Source organism: Carassius auratus, unplaced genomic scaffold, assembly GCF_003368295.1.
Source record: "Carassius auratus strain Wakin unplaced genomic scaffold, ASM336829v1 scaf_tig00215208, whole genome shotgun sequence".
Classification (NCBI taxonomy): domain Eukaryota; kingdom Metazoa; phylum Chordata; class Actinopteri; order Cypriniformes; family Cyprinidae; genus Carassius; species Carassius auratus.
The window spans coordinates 124,870-132,820 of record NW_020527985.1 but is presented as its reverse complement, the minus strand read 5'-3'; the positions used below and the strand labels follow the sequence as shown (position 1 = coordinate 132,820).

The 7,951-nt window shown below is 35.1% G+C and overlaps 1 long non-coding RNA gene across 2 annotated transcripts; it reads left to right on the top strand.

Moving 5' to 3' along the window:
* The first annotated feature begins 1,290 nt into the window (after nt 1-1,290).
* On the top strand, nt 1,291-6,441 carry LOC113094000 (uncharacterized). 2 transcript variants are annotated; one of them, XR_003287956.1, is made up of 7 exons: nt 1,291-1,722; nt 1,823-1,866; nt 2,166-2,295; nt 2,443-2,534; nt 3,443-3,546; nt 5,506-5,626; nt 6,190-6,441. It is a non-coding gene; the product is annotated as an uncharacterized LOC113094000 (long non-coding RNA). The 2 variants fall into 2 exon arrangements; XR_003287957.1 differs by lacking the exon at nt 1,823-1,866.
* Nucleotides 6,442-7,951: the final 1,510 nt, after the last annotated feature.

The window sequence follows — 7,951 nt, the reverse complement described above, 5'->3', positions numbered from 1 at the left end:
TGTGCTTGCATTCGCTCACGATCATACTCAATTTCCTTCTCTTTGATGCTTAACTCCCTCAACCGAACCTGCAGCTGTAATGCCTCCGTAGACACGGGAGATTGTTTTTCTACAGGCAGAATGCCCTTATTAATCAAAGCAGCTTGTAAGACGGCCCTGGTTGTATCTTTGGTGCGTTTCTCAGTAGACGTGATCTCAACCTCATAAGTTGCAGCTAAGTTTAGCAACTGCTCTTTCGAAAGTCTTAAAAATAACTCAGTAGAGGGTTCCTTAACAAATGCTTCCTCTGTTGCCATTTTAAGCACAAAAAGAAAAAAAACTCAATGCAACAAGATCACAAAGAAAATTATAATTATTATATTTTTTCTCTTTTTTTTTTTTTTTTTTTTTTTACACACACAAATACATATACAAGCACTCACCTAAGCAGTTTAACTGTGATCAGGCTACAAAGTAGCAAATATCTAAAGTGGTCAAACGAAAAGCACAGTGTAGGCTACAAAGACCACAAATTTTATGTCCACCCATAAAATTTAACTAATACACTAGTACCTCCAAAGTACCAGTGCTCACTAAATAGGCAATATGCCACAATATACTACAAGCTATACAACTAAACTAAAAGGTATTCTGATAAGCAAAAATGTTGTCCAACTTCTCTATCTAACTATACACACAAAAACAAAACAAAATTCTAAATACCTACGCAATCTTCAGTGGCTTACTCAGCTCGAGGCCTCTCACGTGCCCCCTCCTGAGATATCCACCAAAATAAAAAAATAAACAGTCGACTAAACAAAAGGACAGACAACCATAGTTGCCTACCAGAATACTCACCAAAATGTTGTACCCTTTCAGAAGTTCCGCAATTCACACTAAACACTAAAGTCCGACTTAATCTAATTATTAATCCCGGACGAGCCCCCACTAATGTTACGGGCGCACGGACACCACCCTTAACATCAAGGAGAGACGCACACAGATCAGCTCGTGTCAAAGGTAGGGGTATGCTTGTTTAATAGAAAAATGAAAGATATGGTAACACAACAAAAAAAAACTACAAAAGCGGAACGTTTTCTACAACTGGGTGGACCGCAATCCCTATAAAGTTAAACAGCACGGCAGCACATCAGCTCTGTTCTCCAGCTCTCTGTGTACGCACTCAGAAGTGGTTTCAGCAGCTCTTTATAGGGCTCCGCACAGGTGTGGATCATCTGTAATTAAGAGATGGGACACTGCGTTCAAACACATGATTAGGATCAACCAGAGCTGGGGGACGTAACAGTTTTAATGGTTATAATGGGAATTATGTTGGTTGTAATGGTCACAGTAATGGTCCCTGTGGGTCTCTATTGGTAAATTGCTTTCTTCTATTGGTGGTATGTATTGTCTTGGATTGCCACCATACGTCATTTGGAAAGGTTATTTTTAATTCATTTAATTTTTTTTTTTTTTTTTTTTTTTTTTTTTAAATCAACTCGACTGGTCATGGCCTTCAAAATTGACTTGAAAAGTTGGTCTTTGTTTTGTCTGTCGGATTTGGTCCAAATTTAGCCCAAAAATAGATGTGAAATAACAGTGAAATTCTGCGTGACTTCCACGTGCTGTAATGTGCGCGCACGCAGAACTGGAGCGGAGGACGTCACCATGGAAACGAGGCGGCAGCCCAACCGTCAAGCAGCTGATCGCTGACACTCAATGTGGTTTCACTTTTTTTTTTAGGTAAGTTTAGTCTATTAAATTACACAAATAGTACATTAAAGTGTTCCTGACACTTTATTTCATGTAAATTATACACTTTCGTTTAATATTTACTTTATAGAAATGGTTTAGCGTCGTCAGAAAAAGTCCGTTAGCATCTCAAAGGTAAGGCTAACTACAAGAGGTAACGATAGACATGAGCTCTTATTTATTAAGCTTGGGCTTTTAATGTCATCTTGTGTGTAGATGAGCTCTCTCTCTCTCTCTCCATATAGATCAATGGATGAATGGAAGTAACCAAATTAATTTAACCCTAAAAGTATGCACTGTTTAATCCTAAAATGTGCACTAACGTAACCGGATAACGTTACATCACTTACATAGAGCGTGAAAATGGACTGAAACCTTCAGGTTTTGATCTTTCATGGTAAACACATAAATACAAACTTGTTCTGTGATTTCAGAAGTGCCAGAAAAAAACCTCTATGACGCAGGAGAAGTTCCTGATTTTAACATTTCTGAAGGGAGCTGCTGACAGAGAGGATGAAAACATACACATTTTGATGTCCACGCTGTAGGAGCATTACTAAATAAGTAAAACTAAAATATATATATATTGTAAATGATTATATAAATTATATATTCTGTGAATTCTTATTTTTCTTTTCTGCATTTCACCTCTGCTATAGTATATGCCTTATACCTGGCATTGTATAATAAATATTGTTGTCTCTGTGACAGTGCTTATGTTCCTAGGTTCTTCCATGCTGATGGCTGTGCTCTAGTCATATCTCCTGTCGAAGAACATTTTTAGACATTATGAACCATGAATAGTAAGCAATTCGTCAAACATACACCATTCAAAAATGTAAGGGTCAGATTTGTCATGTATTTCAAAGACATCTTTTATGCTCACCACTGCTGCATTTATTTGATTAAAATACAGTTAAATTGTGAAATTACCATTTTTTTAATAACTATTTTCTATTTAAGTTTGTTTTAATAAGTGATCAAAGCTGAATTTTCAGCATCAGTCTCCAGTGTCACACAATCCTTCAGAAATCATGCTTTGTGAAAACAAGAATAAAATTGTACAAAATATTCACATATAAAGCAGTTATTTGAAATTGTACTAATATTTCACAACATTACCATTTTTATTTATGATCAAATAAATGCAGTTTTCTTAGTGTACATGAGACTTATTTCAGAAACATAAAAAAATCTCTATCTCCAAGCTACACACTCTCACACCAAAGTGACTGTTAAAAATCATTTAAACTTTGTGTCAGTACATCATAAATAGGAAAAGGCATCAGATCACCGTCTGTGATTTGTTGTTTCGTGCCGCATCCAGTGTAGAGAACATCACTGATTATAAAAGGCTCTGTTGTATTTTGTTGTTCTGTCCAGTGACGACACAGTGTTAGAACTCTTGTTAAATATCATTACATATGATGTATGTATGATCCCATTCAGCACTGATAGATCTTTTCTATTTCAGAGACTGAAAATCATTGATAAAGCACAAGGTTACTGTAACATATTTAAAATTTAAAATTAATAAGAATTAATAAAAATGCATCTGTGACTTAATATTGCTTCTTATTCTTCAGTGGAAAGTTCTCATTAAACACATAGCTTTCTTCTCATCTTTGTGCATTTTCAAACGTTGTGCATATTTCTGAATCATTTTTTTTTTTTTTTACTTCATAATATTGGTTTTCTTCTCTTGTTTCAGAGTTTAGCTCCAACCCCAGTTAAGCAGACCTGAGCAGCTGATCAAGGATCAGCAGAAACTCTGCAGAACGGTGGTCCTCCAGCCCAGGACTGGACACCAGTGTTGTAAGTCATTCTGCCTCTTTATAGTGCATGTTCAGAACATATTGCAGGAGATCTCAACATTGTCTCTCAAGGTCCACTTACATGCAGAGTTTGGCTCCAACCTGCAGTGCACCTGAACACATTAATCGAGGTCTAGCTATTAGTGTTGTCACAGTACTAATTTCAGTACAAAAGCAAAACACAAAAACATGCTAATTATTATTATTTTTTTTATTATTATTATTAGCCGCACTTATGCTAACAATTAACTACTCTAATAACAGTGTTCATTTCAATCCGACATTCAAATTACAGTTATATATATATATCCTGATAAATACAGGTGCTGGTCATATAATTAAAATATCATCAAAAAGTTGATTTCACTAATTCCATTCAAAAAGTGAAACTTGTATATTATATTCATTCATTACACACAGACTGATATATTCCAAATCTTTATTTCTTTTAATTTTGATGTTTATAACTGACAACTAAGGAAAATCCCAAATTCAGTATCCCAGAAAATTTGAATATTGTGAAAAGGTTCAATATTGAAGAGACCTGGTGCCACACTCTAATCAGCTAATTAACTCAAAACAACTGCAAATCCTTTAAATGGTCTCTCAGTCTCGTTCTGTAGGCTACACAATCATGGGGAAGACTGCTGACTTAACCGTTGTCCAAAAGACGACCATTGACACTTTGCACAAGGAGGGGAAGACACAAAAGGTCATTGCTAAAGAGGCTGGCTGTTCACAGAGCTCTGCGCCCAAGCACATTAATAGAGAGGAGAAGGGAAGGAAAAGATGTAGTAGAAAATAAGTGTAGAAGCAATAGGGATAACTGCACCCTGGAGAGGATTGTGAAACAAAACCCATTCAAAAATGTGGGGGAGATTCACAAAGAGTGGACTGCAGCTGGAGTCAGTGCTTCAAGAACCACTACACACAGATGTATGCAAGACATGGGTTTCAGCTTCGCATTCCTTGTGTCAAGCCACTCTTGAACAACAGACAGAACCAGAAGTGTCTCGCTTCAAAAAGGACTGTACTGCTGCTGAGTAGTGATATATCAGACCCAAGAATGCAGAAGAGCCGAAGGTCACTATCAGAGACACCTGGGCTCTCATAACACCTGAGCAGTGCCACAGACTGATCGACTCCATGCCACACCACATTGCTGCAGTCATTCAGGGGAAAGGAGCCTCAACTAAGTATTGAGTGCTGTACATACTCATACTTTTCATGTTCATACTTTTCAGTTGGCCAAGATTTCTAAAAATCCTTTCTTTGTATTGGTCTTAAGTTATACTCTAATTTTCTAAGATAATGAATTTGGGATTTTCCTTAGTTGTCAGATATAAATAAATATATCAGTCTGTGTGTAATGAATGAATATAATATACAGGTTTCACTTTTTGAATTGAAATTATGATATTCTAATTATATGACGAGCACCTGTGTACACAGAATGACTAATTGAACTGCTTTTATAGTTTTAATAATTAATTTATTTGTAATGAATAAAGGGATTTTACATTTGATTATTAGTTTTTCTTACTTGAATGCTTTTGTTCGGATGTAAAATAAAAGTGAATTATTATTAAGAAAAGAACTGCAGGAAAAGATGCAATGTTGCTCAGTGATTTTGGTTTGGAACCTTTAGAAAATAGAAAAGAGTTGACTTTGCCAACTCTTTCAACTTCAAACGGGTGTAGCTCAGTCATTTTTTTTTATATATATACACAGTTATACATCATTTTGAAGGACTTTTTAATGAGAAAAAAAACCTCAACTGATTTTTGCTCATTGTGACTAACTTTGCCAGCACAGGTCACATATGCTACTTAATTTCCACTTGAGAGTGGTCAGATTTAAAGTCTGAGATTAGTCCATCAGTTCTTGAATTTCAATTTTTGTTTATGTGTGTGCTTGTGTGTGTGTGTGCGTGTGTATGTGTGTGTGTGTTCAAAACAAGAGTGTCTGTCTCAGAAGCTGAAGAAAAAAGGTCACACCTTATAGGAAATAAACGCCTCCTAAGTGTATGGAAATACCTGGCTGAGGAGATCAGTGACATAAACCAGATAAAACTGTCAGTGGTAAGTGTTTGCATATCCATATCCGAATGGAATTGCTACAACCTCTTATCTAATATGACTCGAAGTGAATAGAGACTATGTACCATAAAAAGTAGATAATGTAATTATTCAAGCCTATTTGTGAAACTGGACCACAAAACCAGTTACAAGGGTAATTGTTTTTATTTTATTTTTTAGATTTTTATTTCAATAATAATACTAAATAAGTTTTCCATTGATGTATGGTTTGTTAGGAGGACAATATTTGTCTGAGATACAACTATTTGAAAATCTGGAATCTGATGGTGCTAAAAAATCTAAATATTGTGAAAAATATTTCAAATCCAGAGCAAAGCATTTTATTAATAAAAAATTAAGTTGATACATTTATGGTAGGGAATTTACAAAATAAATTTATGGAACATTTTCTTTTTTTAAATCCTAATGATTTTAGGCATGAAAGAAAAATCAATAACTTTTTTGAGACTGCCATAAAAATATATGTATGGATAATCTCACATACTGGTAATGTGGTACATTGTCCTAATGAATTGTCCCTTTTTTTTTTCTTTTTTTTTTTGCAGGTCTGAGACAGCTACAAGCCACAAAAACAGTTCATAGTTCCTGCATTTCTATAATGCATTAATGAATAACAATAATTAAAATAAAATGTAATGTCAAGGTTTTGTGTTAATTCCAGCTATGTTGAGTATTCTGTGAATAATTTTGATTTTAGGTGCATATTCTTAATTCTTTGCAAAACAACCTGAACTGTTTGCTATTGAAAGGTTGGTATGAAGTTTAAATAAATAAAAACATTATATTCTTGACAAAACCTGTGTACAGTTTGTATTAATAATTTAAATTATTTACTTATATTAATTAATGGCCTAATTACCAGCTATCAGTTAAACATTCAAATCAGAACCAATATAAAACTGCAACGAAAACTATTAAATATATGCAAATAAAGACCAGTACAAACTTGCAATGGAACCATCAGAACCATTACAAAACCAACGGAAACCATTAAATTTGTTTTAATAAAGACCAATACAAACTTGTAATGGAACCATCAGAACCATTACAAAACCAACAGTAACCATTAAATTTGTTTTAATAAAGACCAATACAAACTTGTAATGGAACCATTACAAAACCAACAGAAACCATTAAATTTGTTTTAATAAAGACCAATACAAACTTGTAATGGAACCATCAGAACCATTACAAAACCAACAGAAACCATTAAATTTGTTTTAATAAAGACCAATACAAACTTGTAATGGAACCATTACAAAACCAACAGAAACCATTAAATTTGTTTTAATAAAGACCAATACAAACTTGTAATGGAACCATTACAAAACCAACAGAAACCATTAAATTTGTTTTAATAAAGACCAATACAAACTTGTAATGGAACCATCAGAACCAATACAAAACTGTGATGGAAACCATTATGTGCAAATCGTGACCAATACAAACTTGTAATGGAAACCAATACAAACCAATAAATCCTAATGGAATATGCCCAAAACACACTACGTAATGGAAACCATTTGGTAATGGTTTTAATGGTTAATTGCTGATGGTTTGTAATGGTTTTGTAATGGAAACCATTAGAATTTCTGTAATGGTTTCTATTGTTTTTTTCAGCAGGGAAGACCAGGACCCCCCCATTGCCCCCCCAATCAAAATTGTCTGGAGCCGCCACTGCAGGCCAGTATGACCGTCAGGCCACCGGGAAATGTCCCGGTGCTCCCAATGGCCAGTCCGGCCCTGTGTGTGTGTGTGTGAGAGAGAGAGAGAGAGAGAGAGAGACTTTGACTTTAAAGCTGCGGTAGGGAACTTTTGACGCTCTAGCGGTTAATAAACAGAACTGCTTGTGTCTTGCGGAAGAACATCGTAGCCGGAACTACTTCTCTCTGTTTATGTCTATGAAGAATCACAAAGGTACTGGGTTACTCCGCAGCGGTACCCCCGAAGCAATCTAAAATAGTCCGAATATAAACACTTATTATAGGTGCACGCTAGTGATTCAGGACAAGCCAAAAACACGGTTTGGAAAATGGATTCATGGTGTACTCGCTTATTATATACATTTTTCTACATTTTGAATACAAACAAAGTTACGGACCGCAGCTCTGATTGGTTATTTTTTACTGGGAGCGATGGAGTTTCTGCAAATGGCAATAGGACCACTGGGAGGAGCCAGAGGAGATTATCTGTCTCATATTCTACTGTCAGGACATAATGACAGGTTTAATAAATATGTAAAAAATATTTTTTTTTTTACAAAAGTTCCCTAAAGCACCTTTAACCCCCCTTTATTACAAAATATTC